The following is a 25,052-nucleotide window of genomic DNA, read 5'->3' as shown; positions in this document are numbered from 1 at the left end:
AAAGTCAAATGGTTGGGCGCAGTGCCAAGGAGCTTCACTTTGGGAGGCCGAGGCAGGCGGAGGTCAGGAGATCGAGACCATCCTGGCTAACACGGTGAAACCCCGACTCTACTAAAAATATAAAATATTAGCCGGGTGTGGTGGCAGATGCCTGTAGTCCCAGCTACTCGTGAGGCTGAGGCAGGAGAATGGCGTGAACCCGGCAGGTGGAGATTGCAGTGAGCTGAGATTGTGCCACTGCACTCCAGCCTGGGCAACAGAGCAAGACTCTGTCTCAGAACAAACAAACAAACAAACAAAAAGTCAAATCGACTTTTGTTAGATTTTCTTCCAATCTACCTGTTCTGATTCTCTTTTATTAAGCAGACTCTTAGCTATTTGATATGTTCTGCATGGAAGACACAACCTGAATATTTCTGTATGTTTCTCTTCAACTTCTGATTTTGCAATATTCTTTCCTTAGGGACTTCTTGAAGAGAGCTCACTGGGAAAATTACTACCCCCAGGACTCAATCAGATTTTCATGTCAATTAGGAACTTTGGCAGTAGTTTTAACAGTTCCTCTTTGTGAATATGATCACTTTGTTAGAACAACTCCTTCCTGCTTCCTCCAATGCTTTAGAAACTCTTCCTTCGTGGTATATTCAATAGGAAAATGAGCAACAGTTCAGCTGTTACGCATACGGTGATCTTTATCATTCTTATTCATAAGTAAAGCAAAAACTGTTAAGGTGAGTAGACATGTAATAACCAAAGAAAACTTACATATACAACAAAACAATAATATTTTTTAAATGGGGTGTAAAAGAAATATTTTCTTTGCAAAAGTGACCCCTTAGTATAGTGATTAGTAAATTATCACTTCTTCCAGCTCACAAAAAATAATCCCAACTTCCAGCTGAAATAAAAATCGCATTTATTTTGCTAATCTACATAAAAATCATTTAAATTTGTTTCAGTGAAATAAGACTAGAAACAAAATTGTGGGATGCATTTTTATGGAATTTTGCAAACTTAAATGCAAAGAAGTCACAAATCTAAATATTATAGAGTTTGATCTATTGTGAGTTTGTAACAAAAATAAGATATATAGTGTTCTTTTTTATATTTTAGCAATTTTAAAATGTAATACGATCTTCATTGTATCATGATTTAGTAACTTTGCCTAACTTGTTTAAACCTAACTGAAAACTGAGAAAGAGGGTTTTTTTAAATCAAATGTTTGGATGAATATTTGAGTATAGTATGAAAATCTCATACAAATAAATAAGATTTTCAGAAAAGGTTACCTTTTTCTTTTTCTTTCTTTTTTTTCTTTACAGATAGAGTCTTTTTAAAATTATTATTATACTTTAAGTTCTGGGATACATGTGGAAGGTGCAGGTTTGTTACATAGATACATACACGTGCCATGGTGGTTTGATACACCCATCAACCCGTCATCTACATTAGGTATTTCTCCTAATGCTCTCCCTCCCCAGCCCCCCAACCCCCAATAGGCCCCAGTGTATGATGTTCCCCTCCCTGTGTCCATGTGTTCTCATTGTTCAGCTCCCACTTATGAGTGTGAACATGCGGTGTTTGATTTTCTGTTCCTGTGTTAGTTTGCTGAGAATGATGGTTTCCAGCTTCATCCATGTCCCTGCAAAGGACATGAACTCATCCTTTTTTATAGCTGCATAGTATTCCATGGTGTATACGTGCCACATTTTCTTTATCCAGTCTATCATTGATGGGCATTTGGGTTGGTTCCAAGTCTTTGCTATTGTGAGTAGTGCTGCAGTAAACGTATGTGTTCATGTGTCTTTATAGTAGAATGATTATTTATTTATTTTTGAGACAGAGTCTTGCTCTGTCACCCAGGCTGGATGGAGTGCAGTGGCGCGATCTCAGCTCACTGCGAGCTCTGCCTCCTGTGTTCATGCCATTCTCCTGCCTCAGCCTCCAGAGTAGCTGGGACTACAGGCGCCAGCCACCACACCTGGCTAACTTTTTGTATTTTTAGTAGAGACGGGGTTTCACCATGTTAACCAGGCTGGTCTTGATCTTCTGACCTCGTGATCCGCCCACCTCGGCCTCCCAAAGTGCTGGGATTACAGGCGTGAACCACCGCCCCCGGCCAGTAGAATGTTTTATAATATTTTGGGTATATACCCAGCAATGGGATGGCTGTGTCAAATGGTATTTCTGGTTTTAGATCCTTGAGGAATCACCACACTGTCTTCCACAATGGTTGAACTAATTTACACTCCCACCAACAGTGTAAAAGCATTCCTATTTTTCCACATCCTCTCCAGCATCGGTTGTTTCCTGACTTTTTAATGATCGCCATTCTAACTGGTGTGAGATGGTATCTCATTGTGGCTTTGATTTGCATTAGAGATAGAGTCTTGCTCTGTCACTCAGGCTGGAGGGCAATGGCATGATCATAGCTCACTGCAGCTACGAACTCTTGGACTCAAGTTATCCTCTCGCCTCAACCTCTTCTGTAGCTGGGACTACAGGCGTGTGCCACCATGCCCGGCTAATTTTTAAAATTTTTTTGTAGAGGTGAGATCTCACTATGTTGTCCAGGTTGGTCTTGAACTCCTGGCCTCAAGCAATCCTCTCACCTGGGCCTCCCAAAGTGCTAGGATTACAGTCATGAGCCACAATTACCAGCCTAAGCTTACCTTTTTCAAGAACAATTCAGAAACCTTAAATGTAGATAATACAGTGTTTTTGAATAGGTCTGTAAAAAGAGAGCTTTGTTTAAGATAAAACAAAAATACACACATATCTTTAAAAATAGCCTTTATTCCCATATTCTTTGCAAGAGTAAATATCTTTATTTTTCTTTTTTCTTTTTTTCTTTTTTTTTTTCTGTACAGTGTCTCTGTCTGCCACCCAGGCTGGAGTGCAGTAGTGCACTCATGGCTCACTGTAGCCTCAAACTCCTGGGATCAAGTGATCCTCCTGCCTCAGCCTCTCAAGTAGCTGGGAATAGAGGTGCATGCCACCATGTCCAGCTGTTTTTTTTTTGTCAAGATGAGGGTCTTTCTGTGTTGCCCAGGCTGGTCTTGAACTCCTGGCCTCAGATGACCCTCCTACCCTGGCCTCCCAAAGTGCTGGGATTATAAGCGTGAGCCAGTGTGCCCAGCCTCCTTCCCGTCTTGTTTACCAGATGAAACCTACTGCTTAGTCTTTCTAATCTTGACACTTCTCCCTCATTAAACCTGTAATCATTTGATGTAAGTCTTTCCAACCAAGAGGAAAGGTGAGCAGCTGCTTCTATAGAACTCAGTGCTGCAGCCAGTGGGAGTGTTCAGACCAAAAGCAAGAGCCACTCTCCCGTTCTGCCACCTGTTGTGTCTGCTTTTTTCAACATCAGGCATGTCTTGCTGCCAGCCGCAGTCAAAATCCAGCTGACTCTCAACTTTATCATCATTGGCCATCTTGAGTCATCAATTGGTTTACTGTAACTGATATGCCTACACTTCCTTCATTTGAACCCAGGTTGAATCATAAATATTTCATTTACTTTAAAGGATTCCAAAGTGTGTGTATAATATCAGATTTTAATTTTTTCCCCACTGCAAGCTGTTAGAGCAGAAATATTATAATACTGAAGTACAGTTCTGAGAAACCACGGTTCTGGTTGATGCAATGCAGAAACCCAGCTTTTGTTGCAATTTTTCTGGCTTGGTCAAATTACTCACTTGATGTTCTTGGGCAAACTATTTAAAGCATCTCCTTATGATTCTTCAACTGAAAAATGGGGATACTATAAAATATAAACTGAAAACATGAGGGTATTAGAGGCCCCACAAACACACACACACACACACACACACACACACACAGAGTTCAGCATGTGTCATTATAACAGGAACTTTTTTGAAGAACTTAATTTCTTTGAGACTTAATTCATAACACTGGAACATATAACCTATGCTAGTGATTTCTGTCTTTTCATTTTAGAACTATTCACTTTATGAAATTTCCATAGAGCTCCCAATGTGAATACATTTCCTCTCTGTCTATGGGACAGTCACTATAGAATTATTTCAAATATTTTATGTTTAAGTTAAGTTAAACTTTGTTAAAATGGAAAAGAATGGGAGTGAGCCCCTTTAGTAAGACAAGCTCCTTTAGTGCAGATATGGCATCTGGCATAAAGCCAAACCTTCAGGTGCAAGCCTCCTAGGGTGTTCTTAATTGAGCAGCCCTTGCTTAAGAGGTGTGTGTTACCACAGGCTCAGGAGAAGCACAGAAGTTACAGATAAATAAAGATCTTGGAGCTAAATTTATAAAAAGAACCTTAGGGAACTGTATCATCCACCCCCATTGTTTCAGAATGTTGGAGTAAGTTCATAAATCTCACTAATGGAAGCACAAATATTCCTGAACCGTTGCCTACCTTTTATCAATCTGACCATTTTAGGGAAAGATTTTTCACTAAACTAGAGTGGCGGTATCCACCTTGAAAGGGAAGAGGCCAAGTTGCTTTCCGTTTATTGTTCAGACCCCAGGGGAGTGGGGAGGGAGTGGGGGATGCATCCCAGAGGCAGTGAGTGGGGACCTGGGAGGGGACTATTGGGGAACTACTGAGGACAGGGCGAGTGATTGCTGAACCTCTGTGATGAGACATGAAATCTACATTTACTTTGCCTTTAGCCAACCTCTCCTCCATAAGAACCATACATTCAGTGGTTTTAAGACGAATTGTGAGAGATTATTTCCAAGTTTCTGAAGACCAATGAAATCTTGGGTGGCTACTACAGGACTCCACCAAGCCTTGAACCTGGGGCTGCAATGCAAAAAGAGTTCATAAAATGCAGCAGCAATGTAAACTCAAAAATAGTATGAGGAGAAAAGAAAACAGTACTCTTAAGGATGTTTTTCTTTTAATATTGTTGTTTGGTATTTCTAAGTATACTTTTCTTTACTGGTGTTGATTTGATTGACTTATTTCCTTTGCGTTAACAAAAGGGTGCTTGTCCAGACTGGTGCCTGAGTCCTCTCTTCTCAAGGGCAAACCCCCATGGGAAGGCAGCTTTGTGCAGAATAAGCCACCATGTGACCTGCACTGCCACCTACTGGTATTTATCTCAAACTGCAGCTCAGGCTAACAGACCTGGGGTTGTATAATATGATTAGCCTGGGAATTACAAAATATTTGCAAACTCTGCATCCAACAAAGGTCTAATATCCAGAATTATAAGAAACTCAAACAAATCAACAAGCAAAGGGTGAACGACCCCATTAAAAATGGGCAAAGGACGTGAGCAGACATTTCTCGAAAGAAGATATACACGTGGGCAACAAGCATATGAAAAAATGCTCAACATCATTATCATCAGAGAAATGCAAATCAAAACCTCAGTGAGATACCACATCATACCAGTGGAATGGCTATTATTAAAAGGTAAAAAAACAACAGATGCTGGTCAGGCTACGGAGAAAAGGGGACGCTTATACACTGTTGGTGGGAATGTAAATTAGCTCAGCCATTGTGGAAAGCAGTTTGAAGATTTCTCAAAAAACTTAAAACAGAATTAGCATTTGACCCAGCAAACCCATTACTGTGTGTATATCCAAAGGAAAATAGATTATTGTACCAAAAAGATATGTGCACGCGTATGTTCATTGCAGCACTGTTCACAACAGCAAAGACATGAAATCAACCTAAGGTGACCATCAGTGGTGGACTGGTTAAAGCAAATGTGGTACATATACACTATGGAACACTATGCAGCCATAAAAAGGGTAAAATTATGTCCTTCACAGCAACATGGATGTAGCTGGAATCCATAATCCTAATTGAATTAATGCAGAAACAGAAAACCAAATACATCATGTTCTCACTTACCAGTGGGAACTAAACATTAACCACATATGGACATAAACATGGGAAAAATGGAGACACTGCAGACTACTAGAGGGGGTAGGGAGAGAGCAGGCAAGGGCTGAAAACCCGCCTATTGGGTACTATGCTCACCACCTGGTTGTAATATACTCATGTAACAAATCTGCACGTGTATTCCCTGTGTCTAAAGTAAAAGTTATTTTTTTAAATGCAAAAATAGCAGACCATACCCAGAGTGAGTAAGAATTTTGGAGATGTTCTAGCCATTGGTTCAATCCCTTAATTTTACTTCTGACACACTGAGAGCAGAGAAGAAAGATACACCATGCACATGGTCCAAAGAGAAACAAAGCCTGCCATTAGGTAAAGCGGGAAGGACAGGTTTTAATCCATAACTTACCATCGTAGTAGGAAAAAGGTCCAGCGTGAACTGAACTCAAGTTTTATTTGTGCAGAGGAGACTGGGCATTTTAAAGCAAGAGCGAGAGAAGACAGCATGGGTGACGGGGGATCAGTCTGGTCAGAGAAGTGGAAAATTACAAAAAGCAGGAAATCGGGGATTGGTCCGTGTGAAACCCACACTGTTTTGTTAACTGGAGCTTGTCAAGGTGAGGCCCTTACCCTCCCACAGAGGCTAGGAGATGGGAGCCCTCTCTCCAGGGGTTGGCTGGAGCAAACAGTAGACTCCTTGGGCAGCCTGCAGTGTCCTCAGGCAGGCACCGAAGCCAAGCCGGGGTCGGGGTCGTCCCTGGGGATGCCGCTTTCAACTGTGAGAAACGAACTTAGTGTTTGGAGGCCACTACAAACATGTCTGTATAGACCGAGGCCAAGGCCAGGGTAAGAATGGGCTCAGAGAAGCCTGGCTAAATTTCATAGACAGAATCTTTGTCAACATTTATTAAAGCGAATGTGCACCTTTTGAATAAGACAGTCTGTCTTTTCACTTAACAAAAAAGTTTTGAATTCTAGACATTATACTGTATAAGAACTTCAGAAATATTTTGATTCTACCCTTTAGTAATCCATAATTATAGAAAACAAATTACTCAGGCAGACATGTTAGATATAGTCTCATCGATAGTAACCCTGAAAAGAAATATTAATTTATTCTAGAGGTTCAATAATACATTTGAATTCCAACCTCAAAAAAAAAAACCATTGCAAAGGAGGATCCACATCTATATGAGAGCAGTAGTAATCTAAGAGTCAAGCATTGAATTTGCAAGTCAGACAGAGATGACTTGCCTAGTAAATTTACAGAAAAAGAAAACCATAAGCAGCAGAATTGTTGAACATAACTTCTTCTGAAGAAATACTGTAAACGGCAGGAACTCCTGTGAAGTGGGTGGGGATGACCAGCTCTGTCTGTTGACAGGGGCTTACCAACAGGTGTACTAGGTATACTAGGAGGTTCTTAGAGAAGCAGCAACACATATTCACATACTATGTTACTCAAAATCTGTAACTTTTTTTCAGATGATTTACATCTAAGTGGTAAGAAAAAATAGCTTTAGGGTGGGAGGGATGCATGTTTTATGGTTTAATAATACAATTCTAGAAGTTTCACTTGTAGATTCTACTGCAGAACTTGCCTCTGGTACCTGATTTGTCAGTGTTATGTGCTATCAGTATACTGAATCTACTGAGTTTATTACCTCTATCTTACTTTATACAGAAGGAAGGAAGGGAGGAAGAGAAGAGGGTGGGAAGGAGAGAGGGATAAAGGAAGGAAGAGAGGAAGAAGAGAAGGAAGAGAGAGAAGGGTAGGGGAGGGCAGAGGAAAGGAGGGGAGGAGAGGAGAGGGGAGGGGAGGAGAGGAGAGGGGAGCGGAGGAGAGGAGAGGGGAGGAGAGGGGAGGGGAGGAGAGGGGAGGGGAGGAGAGGGGAGGGGAGGAGAGGGGAGGGGAGGAGAGGGGAGGGGAGGAGAGGAGAGGAGAGGGGAGGAGAGGAGAGGAAAGGGAAAGAAAAGCACATTCTTTTCATTCCTGAATTTGTCAGTCTTTGCCCATCAAATTAACAGGTTACAGTACTATAAATAAAATTCCTTGATTCCATCCTTGCTTTAGACTAAAATTGTATTATCATTGATGACTCCAGTAGGAACACTTTATTACTAAGAAGCAAGAATAGCGCCTCTGCTTATGATTTTGAATTAACTCATTAGATACCCACATTTGCCCCATACTATGCACTTAGACACACTGATTCTACAATCAAAATCTTTTCTCTATTGCTCCCATAATAAGCTACAAAACTCTGAAAACAGTGTGATATATTTTAGGCCTCTAAGCTGAAGCGTATACATCTAAAAGCTGACATATCTAGCTGAATGATTTATACATTCGCTTTTCAGACTGGCTTTATGCCCAAGCAAGAGAGGGCCTGGATATGCCCAATGCCATGTGCAAAGCACTCATTTTAAACTAGCAAGTCATTATGAAGCATGTATATTTCTATTTCTCACTGTTCCAGCACTTTGTGTGGAAGGTTACCACAAAGACAGATCACATCAGAGAGTTTTAAGAAAGTATTTGGGGCCGTTTAAAGTCAATGGCACGCTGCAGAATTATATGAGTTCCTGTGGGAGCCCGCTCTTCAGCAGCGAAGTTTGTGGTTTTCGCGAATTCTGGAAATAAATGGATGGCTCCTTTGGCATTTTTAGACATTCCCATCACATGAGGCAAGAACAGTTCAAATAGGACTTAACTGACAAGAAGAATAAGGAACAGCTAATGCTCCCTTTCTCCATAATTGTCTAGGAGAAACATGCTCTTTTCTATCTTTGAATTCAACTCACTGCACTCATAAATCATCAGAGCCGTCCCTAAATTGAAGAGTAAGCAAATTTCAAATGGTTGCTTTGCCAAAATTGTTCCATGCTGAGTGTGGCATCAAGAGCTTCAAAGTTCCCCTCTTTCTCCTCAAGTATTTAGCTGTAGGCATACCAGAAGACCTTGGCATGGTTTGCTGGCAGCCATACTGATGACAGCAAGATGGTAATTTTGTGGAAGGAACTGACTCTGTAACAGAAGAGCACACACGTTGTTTAGTCCAAAAAAGGGAGCAGGTGGGAGCAGAGCACCCCAGGAAGTCTGTCTCCTTAATGGCAGGGAGTCGAGCTCTATAGTTGATAGACGCTGGTCAAGAGGCAGAAACAGGCAAAGGCAGGAAAGACGCACATGCATAGGCTAAAATCTCGCTAGGGTGTGCTCAGGGTGGGTGCGTGGCATTCTCGGAAAACAAAAGCAATACGTATCTCCTCATCCCTTTTCCTTATTTGTGAGAAATCCTTACTCTGAGGAAGCAAATAGTGATGTGTTAATACCGGAAAACCGGGCAGCACACTTGGCAAATTATTATCACTTCCTTTGGTGTTCACGGTAATAACATTAATCATTAGAAATTCCTGCAGCGTGACATCATTTCCTCTTCTTTGATCTCAGATCTCAGAAGGAAATCTCAAGCAAACTGTCATTTGCCAAACGGACCAGTGAAGAGATTTTTTTTTCTCTTCGTGGTTGTAAGTGATTTTAACATGAAGACCCATTGTCAAATCTATGAAGAAAAAGTGAGGCATAGTCCAGGTTTGACTGGACTGGATTAAACCTAGATTCATGCCCTAATATTAGCGAAAGCAAACCATCATTCACATTTAGGTGTCAGTTCTGTCAAACAACAGTATATTGCACACAAATAACTTAGAATGTCTTTCAGCAGCTGATACATACAATCTTTCTTTTGTTTAACCATGGTTATAACCTTGTTTAAGTGCTCATTGCATTATTTGCCATATTATATTTACTATTAAGTCCAACAATATTCCTCTTCTTTCACTCCATATAATGTGCTCATAATAATAGGAGACAAAGCTGGAGGCATTAAAACTAGTTCACAGTGTTAGACAGTTTAAAGAATGCTAGTTTGAGAGTTAAAGACTAAAGCAGGAACTTGTAAAGTGACAGTTCCATGTCATGGTCTGTTTATTCAAATTAGCTCAATTTTAAGCATAGAGAATGTTGAGGTTTAAACTATCTTATTCTTTCGAAAGAGAATGCCTTTATCTTTCTTACACAGACTTCATAAATTTCATGATACCTTCACGTAGAAAATGCTTAGCCCGGTTTGATTATTGTTACTTTTCTTTAACAGCCCACTGCTACCGGGTCCTATAAACGCAGAGTGAAATGTTCTTATTATTATCTGGCTGTAATGTTGACTAAAGCACTTACATTTATATCATCTTCTGTGTTGATAGCACCTGTTGTCATTGTCAACAGAGAGGTATATATTGTTTACATTGATTTGGATTTTGTTTCTTTGTTTTTCATTTGTTAAGTAGCAAATCACTGACCGTTATGTTGCTTGGACACCCTCTTTTTTTTATTTTTAGTGTCAAAGGATTTGGCTTTAGTTTTCAGACTTTACTCTGCTTCAATAAAGCATTTAATGACTATGTAAATATGGACTAAAATATCGTACATTCATGGAGGTTTAACCACTGGATATTTATGCCTGTATTACCCTGATACAAATATTCAGCCGTATCTGAATAGTTAAAATGTCTTTTAGAATACCACGTGGGTTAGATAGAAGTTCACTATCAATAATTTAGAATATATGTAATCTTACATGCTGCCAAGAAGGAAGTAAAAATAAGTACATAATCTTTGAGAGGCCAGGATTCATTTTTTCTGTCGTGTATTCATTCATTAAAATGATCGAATATTCAATGTTACTCTCAGTATTGAAATTGGGAGCAAATGTAGTCCTTGCTTTCATGGAGCTTATAGTCTCTGGAGGTGATAGACTTTAACTAATTAATAACACTCAGATAATACAAATATGGCTTGTCCTGTGAAGAAAAACTTGAGGGAGTAGTGAGAGTGCAATGGAGTAGATTGAAGGCAGCAAAACTCTTCTGTGAAGAGGAGCAGTTTAGGTGGGAGCTGATGATGAGATCGCCGTGATTAAATGGATTAGGCTTATGTTGATCCACAGCAAGAGAAACAGTGTTCCAGGCCAAGGAGCAAATCCTCACATGCACTGCGAGGAAGAGGAACACAAAGACATGGCTGGAGAGTGGGGATACTGATAGAAACATCGACTCTGACTTTAGTTTTTAGAACAGTTTTAGGTTCATAAAAAAATTAGGAAGATGGTACAGATAGTTCCCATACACCCAAGCCAGTTCCCACTATCATTAACAGCTTATATTAGCATGGTACATTTGCATAATTAATGAACTAATATTATAAATATCTTATGAACTGAAGCCCATAGCTTATTCAGACTTCCTTAGTTTTTTTTTTTTTTTTTTTTTTTTTTTTAACTTACTCACACTCAGTTCCCCAGGCTGGAGTGCAGTGGCATGATCTTGGCTCACTGCGACCTCCACCTCCCAGGTTCAAGAGATTCTCCTGCCTCAGCCTCCTGAGTAACTGGGATTACAGGCATGCACCACTACACCTGGCTAATTTTTGTATTTTTAGCAGAGACGGGGGTTCACCATGTTGGCCAGGCTGGTCTCGAACTCCTGACCTCAGGTGATCCACCAGCCTTGGCCTCCCACAGTGCTGGGATTACAGGAGTGAGCCACCGTGCCTGGCCCAGACTTCCTTAGTTTCTACCCAACATCAGTTTTAGGTTCCCGAATCCTATGGGACACCATGTTACATTTAGTGGCCGTGACTCCTCAGGCTCCTCTTGGCTGTCATAGTTTCTCAGACTTCCTGTGTTTTTGATGACCCCAACAATTTTGAGAAGTCCTCTTTTGTAGGTTGCCCTCTGTTGGAAATTTTCTGACTTTTTTTTCCCTCATGATTAGACTAGGTTTGTGTCTTTTGTAGAGGAAAATCACAAAGCTAAGGCGCCATTTTCATTGCATCATATCGTGGGCAAGCACTGTCAGCATGATTTGTGACTGTTGGTTCTGACTTCGACTTGAATCACCTGGCTGAGGTCGTGTTTTCTTCCCTGTAAAGTGGCTCCTCCGCTGCCTCGCCCTGCATTTTCCAGAATCTACCCCTTGGAAGGGAGTCTGTATGTGTAGCTCACACTTAGGGATTAGGAGTTATGCTCCAGTCCCTCAAGGCCGGAGTAGCTTCCTTAAAGGCAAAACAGTGGCATAAGTTATTAGAAATGATTCGGCAGGGGATTTGATTTGACTCCCCGATTTATTCATTTATTCAGTCATTCTTTATATCAGTGTAGACTCGTGGATTTTTTTTTTTTTTTTTTTTTTTTTTGAGACAGGGTCTTGCTCTGTTGCCAGGCTGTAGTGCAGTGGTGCTATCTGGGCTCACTGCAACTTCTGTCTCTTGGGTTCAAGCGATTCTCCTGCCTCAGCCTCCTGAGTAGCTGGGACTACAGGCACGCGCTGCCACGCCCAGCTTATTTTTGTATTTTAGTAGAAATGGGGTTTCACCATGTTGGCCAAGATGGTATCGATCTCCTGACCTTGTAATCCACCCATCTTGGCCTTCCAAAGTGGTGGGATTACAGGCGTGAGCCACTGCACCAGGCCATGGATATTTCTTTTATAGTTTGGATTATAATCCAACACGATTTATTTTGTGGCTCAAATCGTTCCAGCTTTGGCCATTGGGAGCGCTTTCAGTTGGCTTTGTGCCCCCTTCACACACCCTCATGATGTGAGGTTTTCCGTGGGGAGGAGGGTGCACACCCTGCTTTCTGTGACTACTGGATGCTCCAGGCTCATCCTGTATACACCTGGCCTTGGTGTTAGTATCAGCCCTCTCTACAGGAAGACTTGGTTTGTTTTATTGGAGGAGGTAGTCAATGCAAGATCTAGGTGTGTTCATTGATACGAGGGTGCCATTTGTTTTAGATCTTCTCAGCTGATAGAGCAAAGAAATAGATGTGTGTATCCTAACCCATGTATATACATACATCTATAAATATTTCCATAGGTGGCCATCTGTATCTATATTAAGCTAAACGTGAGTTTATACTGATGTCTCCAATTCAAATATGCTAACGAAGGCATCATTCTAGCCTCCTTCTCTTATCTGTAGATTCTAACCAAAAAATAACCTGGCTTTTCCAACCCACCTTCATTTATATACCTATTCATGTTTAGCTTTGTATGAGTTTGCCAAACTCTGAAGTGGCTGTATCTTTTTTGTTCCCACCAAAAATGAATGAGAGCTCCCTTTGCTCTGTATCCTCATAAGCATTAGTCATGTGAGTTGCTTATATTTCAGCCATTTGAATAGTTGTATAAAGGTGTCATATCACTGAACAGCTACATAAACGATGGTGGGTGAGAGAAGCCAGGTTCTTACAGCTAGACTGAGAATTTACAGAGAAGTAAGGGGAGGGCTAAGAATTGTGAAGCTGTATTCCCATGGGAGACAACTTTGCCAGCTACAGTACAGTGCTTACGTGCAGTTGCTGTTCTTTAATTTTTAGAAACTTTGCTCAATTCCAAAGTTATTTAGGTCAGCCCCTTTCTCCTGACCCTATTCAGTGAGGTAATTTGATATATTTGTGATACAGTTACATTCCTCTGTCATATTCTGCATATCTTTCTGGGATTCCCAGCCTCCTATTTTTTAAATTGTGCATACATTAAGGCTCACTCTTGATGCTGTGAAGTTTGATGAGTTTTAAGAGATGCATAATGTCGTGCATCCACCATTACAGCATCACACAGGATGGTTTCACCATCGCCCCAAGCCCAGTGCTTGATCCCCTCTGACTTCCCCTCCTAGCAATCAGGATTTGTGTTTTCATAGATGGCAGGTTTTCATTTTACAAGTCATATAATTGGGTCATATCATATGTAGCCTCTCACACTGGCTTTTTTCACTTACCAACGTGCATTTCCGTTTGCTCCTTGTCTTTGTGACTTGACTGCACTTTTTTTAACCACTGAATAATATTCCATTATATGGATCTACTAGCTTATGCGTTCACCTATAGAAGGACTTCTTGGTTCCTTTCAATTTTGGCAATTATATATAAAGCTGCTTAAACATTCATACATGTTTTTGTGTAGATATGTTTTCAAATCAAATATGGATGAGATTACTGGATTGTATTGTAAGATTACGTTTAGTTTTGTAAGAGTTTGCTAAGTTGTCTTCTAAAGCTGCTATACCATTTTTCATTCCCACCAAAAATGAGAGTTCCTGTTGGTCTGTATCCTCATAGGAATTTGGTAATGTGAGTTTCTTTGATTTTAACCATTCTAATGAGTGTATAATGGTATCAGCATGCTGTTCTCAATCAAATTTCCCTGATGACGTGCGACACTGAGCACATGCTCACATGCTCACATGCTCACATGCTCATTTGCTATCTCTGTATCTTTGACAGCCTGGTCTTTTTCCAGCTCTTTTGCCCAGTTTTGAATTGTGTTGTTTTCTTACTGTTGAGTTTTAAGAGTTTCTTAGAGTCCTTTGTAGATTTTGAATATAAGTCCTCTATCAAATATCTGTTTTGCAAATATATTCTCCTATTCTGTGGCTTGTCTTTTCATTCTCTTGATAGTGTCTTTTGTGGAGAAGTTTTAAATTTTAATAAAACTGACATCATTTTTATTCTTTCACTGATTATGTCTTTTGGTGTTATATCTAAAAATCCATTGCCAAACTCAAAATCACATTAATTTTTCTCCTCTTGTTTATTCCAGAAGTTTTATAATATTTTGGTTTATATTTAGGTTGAAGATCTGTTTTGAGTCAGTTTTTGTGAAAAGTGTAAGTTCAGTATATTTAGTTTTTATATTTGCATATGCATGTCCAATTATTCCAGCACCATTTGTTGAAAAGACTATTTTTTCTCTCTATTGAATTGTTTTTCTCCTTTATCAGGGATTAATTGACTTTATTTGTGCAGAAAGAATATTACATTTTTTAACAATACTATTCAGTTATAATTTCACACCATAAAATTCTCTGAGATTTAGTGTACAAATCAATAAGTGTATAAACTTATAGACTTATGCTACTATTAATGCAATTCAGTTTTAGAACATTTCTTTCACTCCCAAAAGATCTCTTGTGTCCATTTTTATTAATCCACACTCTTTCCCCAGCCCTAGGCAACCATTAATTTAATCTACTTTGTGCCCCTATAAGATTTGCCTTTTCTTACTGGTATGAACACTTGCATACAAGTCCTTGTGTGGCTATGTGTGTTATTTCTCCTGAGTAGATTCCTCTGAGTAGAACTGCTGATTCATGTGGTAAGGGGTGTATTATTATTATCTTTTCTTTTTTTGGATATTACCATTCTACTGATTGTGAAATAGTTTCTCATGCATGTTTTAATTTGAATTTCCCTGATTAATTAATGACATGGAGAATATTTTCATGTTTATTAGCCATTGATATATCTTTTTAAGTGAATATCTATTCAAATATTATGCTCAGTTTTTAATTGAGTTGTCTTCTAATAGAGCTGTAGGAGTCTTTTGTATAGTCTGGGTACAAGTCCTTTGTCAAATATATGATTTGCAAATATGTTTTCCAGTGTGTAGCTTGTCTTTTCATTTCCTAATGGTATATTTTGGATGGTGAAGTTTTTAATTTTGATGAAGAACAATTTATCTTTTTTTGTTTCCTCATGAATTGAGCTTTCAGTGTCATGTCTAAGAACTCTTCTCTAACACAAGTTCACAAAAAATACTTCTATGTTTTTATTCTGGATGTTTTATAATATTAACTCTAACATTTAAGTCTATGATCTATCTAGAGTTAGTTTTTGTGTATTATATGAGTAAAATGTGTAAATTTCTCTCTCTTTTTTTTTTTTTTTGAGACAGTCTCGCTGTGTCTCCCAAGCTAGTGTGCAGTGGCAGAATCTCGGCTCACTGCATCCTCTGCCATCTAGGCTCAAGCAATCCTCCCACCTCAGCCTCCCAAGTAGCTGGGACTATAACTGCATGCCACCATGCCTGGCTAATATTTTTTTTTGGTGGGGAGGACGGAGTCTCGCTGTGTCACCCAGGTTGGAGTGCACATGTACGATCTCGGCTCACTGCAATCTCTGCCTCCTGGGTTCAAGCGATTCTCCTGCCTCAGTCTCCTGAGTAGCTGGGATTATAGGCACCTGCCACCATGCCCAGCTAATTTTTGTATTTTTAGTAGAGACAGGGTTTTACCATGTTGATCAGGCTGGTCTAGAACTCCTGACCTCGTGATCCGCTCACCTCGGACTCCCAAAGTGCTGAGATTACAGGCATAAGCCACTGCACCCAGCAAATTTCTGTATTTTTAATAGAGATGAGGTCTCGCCATGTTGCCCAGGCTGGTCTTGACCTCCTGGGCTCAAGTAATCCTCTCAAAGTGCTGGGATTACAGGCATGAGCCACTGTGCCCAGCCTAAATTCCTCTTTTTGCATGAATTTATCCAGGGGTTCCAACACATTTGTAGAAAAGACTATCCTTTCCCTACTGAAGTACCTTGACAGCTTTGTCAAAAATTAGTTGATTTTATATGTAAGGAGCTATTTCTGGATTCCTGACTCTACTTTATTGATCTATATTTCCATGCTTACGTCAGTACCACACTATCTTGATTATTGTATCTTGATTATTGTATTGGTTATTGTATCTTTATAGAAATTTCAAATTCAGGAAGTGTAAGTAGTCTAAATTCATTTTTATTTTTCAAAATTGTTGTGGCTAATTTGATTCCTTTGTGTTTTTATATAAATGTTAGCACCAGCTTGTTAATTTCTGCAAAAATTTTAAATGAGACAAGCCTGCTGAATTCTTGATAGGGATTGTGTTGAATCTATAGATCAATTTGGTAAGAATTTGCCATCTTAACAACACTCAGTCTTTGAATCCATAAACATGGACTATCTCTCTGTTTGCTTAGATCTTCTCTGATTTTTCATAGCGATGTTTTATGGTTTTCAGCGTGCAAGCTCTGCACTACTTTTGTTAAAATATCCCTCATATTTTATTCTTTTTATGCTATTGTGAATACAATTTTTTAGAACTGATAAACAGATGGAAATGATAGGCTGGGCGTGGTGGCTCATACCTGTAATCCCAACACTTTGGGAGGCTGAGGCGGGCAGATCATGAGGTCAGGAGATCCAGACCATCCTGGCTAACACGGTGAAACTCCGTCTCTACCAAAAATACAAAAAAATTAGCCAGGCGTGGTGGCGGGCGCCTGTAGTCCCAGCTACTCAGGAAGCTGAGGCAGGAGAACGGCGTGAACCCGGGAGGTGGAGCTTGCAGTGAGCCAAGATCACGCCACCGCACTCCAGCCTGAGTGACAGAGCGAGACTCTGCCTTAAAAAAAAAAAAAAAAAAAAAAAGATGGAAATGACATAATAAGATACATGATTTCCACGTTTCTCAATCCCTCATCAAACTCACCTTCCTTAGAGCTCCCTGTTTTAATAAATGGCATTGCCATTCATGGAGTTCTCAGACCAAAACCTTAGAATCAGCTTTCTTTTCTGGTTTTCTCTGCTACTGTTTTTTTTAACATGGAAGCAAATCTTGAGAGCTCCACATGTTAGATTATAAAAGCCAAGAGTGGAAAGAAGGGATGATGAGGAATTAGTTAAAAAGCAGTTACAATAGTTCTCAAAAAATGAGTTACAAAAGTTCTCAAACATGGTTTGCACAAGGAGGTTGGCAGTAGAGACGGAGAGAAGTGAGTAGATTTGAAATATATTTCAGAGTTAAGGACTATTGTGTTTTTATAATGGACTCAGTATGAGTGAATGGGTTAATAAGGGCCATTTATTGTACAGGTAGGAAAACTGAAAGAAGGGTGGGCTTGGGAGAAATTTAGGAGGTGGAAAATACATGTAACTAATATTACATATGTTAAATATTAAGTCTTATGTGCGACCCTCTAGACTCAGATTCTGGAACTCAAAGCAGTGGTGACCTACTCAGTCTCTGAATAGCATATCACACAGTCCAGCTGCTTTTCCTCCTTTATTTGGCTTCCAGGACACCACGTACTATTGGGTTACTTCTTCCCTCTATCCCATTAGCGTGTTCTCCATCTACGTTGATGGATCTTCCTCCTCTTTATGACATCTAAATATTGGACTGCCCAAGTTATTGTTTTCCTTATACTTTGTTTTTCTCTATCATTACTTGCTCTCTGGTTGATAATATCTAATTGCATAGGTTTTAATTCTGTATCTACTGTGAAAATTCCCAAATGGATATCTCTAGCCAGAACATTCACTTGAACTACAGAATGGTGTCATCACGTCCACTTGTATTGCTGCATCTCACATTTAACATGTCAGGTCTGAACTCTCAATTTCCTTTCTAGTTCTTCCCCAGCCAAGTTTGCTTTTCTTACCGGGCCCCTCAGTAAGTGGCATCACCCTTCAGGCAGTTGCTCAGGCCAAAACCTGGGAGGTGTCCTTTATTATTTCTTTCTGTGTCTCAGCCCATACCTAAACCTTTGGCACATCTTGTCACTTGTAAACTTGTCAGTGGCTCTTGCCATTACCCGTATCTATAACCCATTTTCCCATATTCAGCCCCTTAAAACGTTGACAAGATTTTATGTATTAATATTTTCAAAACAGAAATTGTATTATACTGCTTCTCATCATATCCACCACTGCTACCCTAGTCCAAGCCTCTGTCATTTCTATCCTGATTTCACTTCTACCACTCGTTTCTCTAAAATCTATTTAGCATAGACCAATCATAATGATATTTAAAACATAAGCCAGATGAACCACTTCCTGGCCTAAAAATGAGGGAATGAGGGGCTGCGTGAACTCTCTGAGTGCATTCTCATTCTGCTCTCCTCCTTCAGACACCTGCAGATGCACTCTGCTCCTATCTCACAGCCACTTAATGGCCTTATGCTATTCCTGGCCGTAGAAGATATTTGTTGTTGAGAAAATTACTGAATATTATTACACATAGCTGTAAGCAATATTAACTTTTTTTTTTTTTTTTTACCATAGCACATTTATTAAAAGCCAGAAGCTAGAAGACGAGGAAAGAAGAGGTGGTTAAAGAAAGATACAGTAACAGCAGTAATATCTAACAGGAAGGCTACAGGGGATAATACAGAAATTCCATAAAGAACAAACACTGTAACTCAAAGCCAAAGCTTTGCTAGTCACTAGTGCCCGCTACATCCTAACAGGTGCTGCGTATTTAATTGTGAAGTCTTTAACAATCACAAGAACATCTCTGAATCATTAAGAGAGTGTTGAAAAATAGCCACATAAAGAAAGCAATAAAGGAGCTAAATGACTTAGTAGAAAAACAGACTTTATAAATAAGTTTAATTTTCCAAATATTTTATTGCTTAAGAAAGTGACTTCCCTGATTTGGAGAATTTAGTTCCAAGAAGGGATTCATTTCCTAGTGATGTTGAGGGTTGCTCTGCCCAGGTACCCTTAAGATATATAATTGGAGAACTTTTTATTAGTATGACACAAAGAGACTCAGCCTTAATAAGAATTTTATGCTCAACATGAAATTAATATTTTGCTTTTGAAATAGTGTAGTGCCATTATTTTACTCTTAACATTTAACAAATTTTTTTAAAAGAAAGTAACACACCATTTTTATTTCTTGTTAAAATAATGTTAATTGTAAAAATGTAGACAGTGGGGAAAAAATCATTCATAGTCCCACCAGCAAAAGACAAACACTGTTAAAACGTATGTGTGTTATTTTAGCCTCTTTTTTTTTTTTACATTGCTATGCTCTTCTAAAGATTCCTCAGGTTATCTAATTTTTATTATCGATAGAAACTAAAGTTATTACCCTTTGTGTTTCCAAATGTGTGTAACATCTCAATAATGTGCTTTAAAAGAATAAATTATTTCAACATCCATGAACCCCAGATATGGCTCATGCCTTAGTTTATTTAAGTCTATCACCTTTATCTAACAATAACTGTAATACATTTTGTTTACTTTAAATACTTTATAAAATATTATCATATTAAGAAAAATAAAACCAATAGAATATTTAAGTTATAGTATTAAAATATTTAGAATAAAAATGAACAAATATGAAATAGAAGTAGCTACTTATTTGCAATAGTCACCTCTCTGGGAAAAAAATCCAAACTTGATTTTAATTTAAAATGTATTCGAGCTGCTTAGGTAAGTTAGGATCCCAAATGGAATATACAAATACTATTTTAAAATACTGTAATTTAATTTTCATGTGTATGGCCAAAACTGTAGAAAGGACTCAGTAGTTCACGACAAAAGGAGATCAGTGTATTACCATTCAGATTAAATATTTTATTTCTATTCTAAAGGATATTCCAATTTTGGAAACAAAATTAAATTGGCGTAATCATTTACATACGTGGAAATATTTTACCAAGCTTTAACTTATCAGAAATCTTAACCTTTACATTTTTATATCACTTACTCTCCTCTTAACAGACAAGACAGCTTGTTTTCCAAGCTTGTTTGAACAAGTTCTAACGCTTAAACTATAATGATAATCAGAACTATGGGAGAAAATTTGCTCTTACTTGCTCTCTTAAATAGTATTATGTCTAAATGTATCTTAGAAGTCAGGGAGGCCCATGGGCTTCTTTCAGCAGTTCTTTCTCTGAGGTCCCTCATAGATGGTCATCCTCCAGGCTTGCCTAGTGGCTGGGCTCTCACAAGCCATTCACCTCATGGTGATTTATTATTCATTCCTTTGGCCAGTACATATGTAACATCTGCTGTCTGCCTGCCAGTATATTTGACACTGAGTACATAAAGATGGACACACGTGGAGAAACAGGAACACTTTTGTTTTATTTAGTTTGCATGAGCTGGTATCTCTCTTTTTGCTACTTTTGTCTTTTCAAAAATGGTGACTGTGAAGAATAATTTTAATTTTCTTTTTAAACATCTATTAAAAATATAAAGCAGAGTAAAAAGATAAATGTAAGACAAATGTGTTTTCTAAGACACAGTCCTATAAATATTTGCATAGTAATGGCATCTCTTTATTTCCTCTCCCAATAATCATAATAGTAGTCACCCTCTCTGAAAGCGTGCACCCGAACACAAATGCATACACCTTACATTTCTAGGCTAAAAACATTTGGCTTCCTATTACACACTTCCCAATATCATTACCATATTTAAAACTACCTTTTGTCTACGCATGTCTGTAATCTGCTTTTAAATATAGTAACCAGAACTAAAGAGGTAACCAAATATTTTAAATATGGTAACCAGAACTAAACATGGATTTCTAGACATAGACTAACCAAGTGCCACTATACTTTTGTGTGTATTGAACACTAATGGTTTAGTTTAAACTGCAGTCATTTTCAGAAGGAAGAAACACAACCAATCACACCACTGGCTCATATTGAGCTCACTGTGAACAAATAAACTTCTATGTCTTATTCACAGAGAATATCGGTAATCTGGGTTTTCTATATATTTTATCCTTTCTACATTTCATCTTGCTCAGTTTTTGCCTTTTCTTTTGTTAGAGATAGGGTCACCCTTTGTTGTCCACGCTGGGGTGCTGTGGCTATTCACAGGCGTAATCATAGCTCACTGCAGTCACCAACTCCTGGCCTCAAGCTGTCCTCCAGTCTCAGCCTCCAGAGTAGCTGAAACTACAGGTGTCTGCCACTGCCTCCAGCTCCCATCTTGCTGTTTTAGTTTTAATCTCATGTTTTCAGCCTATTAAACTTTTGGAATCATATTTTTGCTACTAGATGTACAGTTAGCCATGCCTCTTTGATTTAAATGATTTGTAAACTTGATACTCTCTATATCTTCAAGTTATTGATCTAAAAAAAGTGTGCACTGAGTCGGGGCCATGGACAAAAACTTCAGAAGAAAACAGATATCCTCTTTCAGCCTGATAATGAACAAATAATCAATCCTTTTTATTCTACAAGCCACAAGAAGACCTTGTTATTGAAACTTTTCAATCTTCTTATAAAAAATATCTTGATAACAACCCGAAGGCATGTCATATTTACTGATTAGTATTGTTTGATAAAATTTCTCATGCAACCCATGCTAATCACTATTATTACATTTACTATCATTTTATTTTCATTTGCCAAGTACTAATGGAGCACATCTTTGATGATCTGTTCTGGAATTTCATCAGAGTTAGGCCTGTATTTTATTTTCTTCTTTAGAAATAATTTACAATTGTTCTAATTTTATATGGTATGATATCTATAGGAGAGCATATATGTGTATATACATTCTTTTGTAACTGAAAGATAGGATTAGATCATCTAATCGAATCTCATTTTTAAAATGAACAAATACAGGCATAAGGAGATATATTTATGTCAGTGTAAAACTAATTATGCATTTCATTTAGTGAGGTCCTTCACCATCTGCCAAGGACAATCCTAATTTACTTAAAGAAGTTAACTTCCAAGTTGAAGATACCCTCAGAGTTTCCAAATATGACTTTCCATCATTATGATGTTGAGCGTATTTCAAAACTACAGTCAAGGGATTTTGTGATTGGCCTGACTCCATCTATTCCAAATAACTTACATTAATAAGAATTATCATTAGGTGATAAAGAGATGAATTGGACACAACCATCGCATTAAGTATAATACATGAGACTGTTGACCTTCTATCTAATTACTGAAGGACACACCAAAAAAAGACAGGTTTCTGTGACATAAGCTGCAAGGCAGACCCAAAATTATGGATGTTTCTGTGATACAAGCTTGTTATAGAATATTTAACGTTTTATCTATAAATAATTTGAATTCTGCAGAGCTTGTTTGCAGGCGTTTTAAATCAGTATTAACTGTATCATCTTATTAACAATCAAAATTAAAAACCAATGGCAATTTATTTTTGCCTTTCTCAAATAAATTACATTTCTGTCTGCTACACAGATATAGCATATTAATGTGATTTATTTAAAAAGATGAAAATAAAGCATGAATAAATAAAGCAAAAAAGACACAACCCTTAAAATGCTAATTCTCTTCTTTCCTGTTATGTCTGAAAGTATACTTCCCTTTGCAAATGCCGGGCTCTGTGCTGCTTGGGCCAGGTCTACCGAAGTAAAGTGCTGTACAAGATTGCTGCAGTGGAAGTTCGAGCTCTTCTTTCATTTCGAATCAATCCAGACAGCTGTTCCTGGTCACTTTATGAAACTCTGCAGGCTTCCTCTTTGCTTTGGTTGTATGAAACTGGTTTGAAGACTTCAGCTTAAAAAAAAAATAATAACAGTACAGTGGCATTCTGGTTGTCAGAAAAGCAGACTCTTGGTGCCTTAAGAGCAAGAGATGGCTGGGCGTGGTGGTTCATGCCTGTAATCCCAGCATTTTGGGAGGTCGAGGCGGGTGGATCACATGAGGTCAGGAGTTCGAGACCAGCCTGACCAACATGGTGAAACCCCGTCTCTACTAAAAATACAAAAATTAGCTGGATATGGTGGTGTGCACCTGTAATCTCAGCTACTTGGGAGGCTGAGGCAAGAGAATTACTTGAACTCGAGAGGCAAGGGTTGCAGTGAGCCAAGATCATGCTATTGCACTCCAACCTGTGCAACAAGAGCAAAACTCCATCTCAAAAAAAAAAAAAGAGCAAGAGACTAATACATAATTTCAAGATTAATAATTACATTCACATCTACAATAACAGCAATTATTTACTGAATATTACCTATATGTCAGGTCTTTTTTTTTAATTTTAAAATTTCACATTCAGTAAGTGAATGCATCCTTATTGTAAATAATTCAGTCAATACACAGCAAACAAAATTCAACCTTGATAAATCTCTGTTCCTTCAATCCCCTACCCATATGCCTTCCCCTTAGAATTGATCACTGTTGCTCTTCATTTACATATGATACATATGATTTTACATATGTTCTATAAATATGTTTTATATACTACATATGTTTATATGTGTAAATTCTATATTATATACTATTTTTTATTGTGGGCTATAAAATATATATGGGACCAGTTTTTATATATTGTTCTTCAATTTAAAAAATAACAACAGTATGACTGAAAATTTCTTGGCAATATGTACAGATATGCATCGTTGCATTGAACCATGAACTACTAGTTATCTTACAGTATTGTAAGTAGGGCATTTAGAGGCTGTCCCTCCTCCTCAGTGATGAACAATACCTGTTTAGAGTATTTCTCTAGTGCAGACTCAAGGATTGGAGCTGTTAGATGAAAGAGTGTTTACATTTTACATTTTATAATATTCTACCAAATTCACCCTCCAAAAGAATGCATGGGTTTATATTCACCAACGCTGGTAGGAATGACTGCCTGCCTGTCAACAGGCTGTCTGACTATGGTGTTGTATCCATCGCCATAGTTATCCCATACGTTTTCTAACCTGATGCATGCAGGTTGGCATCTTACTGATATTTTAATTTGCATTTCTTTGATTATCATCGTGGTTGAGAATTTTTGTTTTTTTGGTTTCTATTTATTGTCTATTCATGTTTCTTTCGTGAGTTGCCTGTCTTTATCTTTTGCTCATTTGTAAATTGTATTGTTTATACTTCTAAAACTAATTTTAGGAGTTTTTCACACAGTCAAATATTCTAGATGTTTTTGGTTGTATATAATAATAATAACACCCAATGGTAATTGAGTCCTGGTACTGCTCTAAGCACTTTTTATAGATGACTGCATTTCATTCTTTCAGTACAGTGAGCCGGCACATCTGTCCCCATTTTACAAATAAGGGAATTGAGACACAGAGAGCTGAAAGACTGGGGTGTGTGTGTGTGTGTGTGTGTGTGTGCGCGTAGCTTCTAATTTCGTCTGGAGGTCTCTCTCAGCAGAGTGGCTACAAACTTTAGCCCTGCCCTGATGAGATTCCTGGGCATTTGGTCACGGATGTTGACAGTGTGCCTTTTACTAACGACTTCATTCTGGCAGACAGCCTACTGCCTAAATGTCCAACCTGTGACCAGGCCTCCCTTCCACAAGAAGCTTGTTGATACTGGCAGACACCCTGTGGCTCTTGCCTGACCTGTGTGCAGTTTATTCCTACCAGGATGGCCGATCTCTAGGAGAGTCTTGACGGAGAAAGAAGCTGGGTTCAGGTGAGTCGGCCAGGTGAGACAGTGGAGGCAGTACAGCGAAATCCAGAACAGAGCAGTTTTATTACTCACAGACCCCGCTGCGGGAGGGCAGCAGACCTTACGGGGCCAGCAGGAAGCGGGGAGCAGTCAGGGCTGTCAGGGACACACGCTCAAGCAGAAGGTGCGGCTGACTGAGA

The sequence above is a fragment of the Gorilla gorilla genome, chromosome 3 (assembly GCF_029281585.2).
Source record: "Gorilla gorilla gorilla isolate KB3781 chromosome 3, NHGRI_mGorGor1-v2.1_pri, whole genome shotgun sequence".
Lineage (NCBI taxonomy): Eukaryota > Metazoa > Chordata > Mammalia > Primates > Hominidae > Gorilla > Gorilla gorilla.
The sequence above is the reverse complement of the archived record's forward strand: the minus strand, read 5'-3'. Positions refer to the sequence as shown.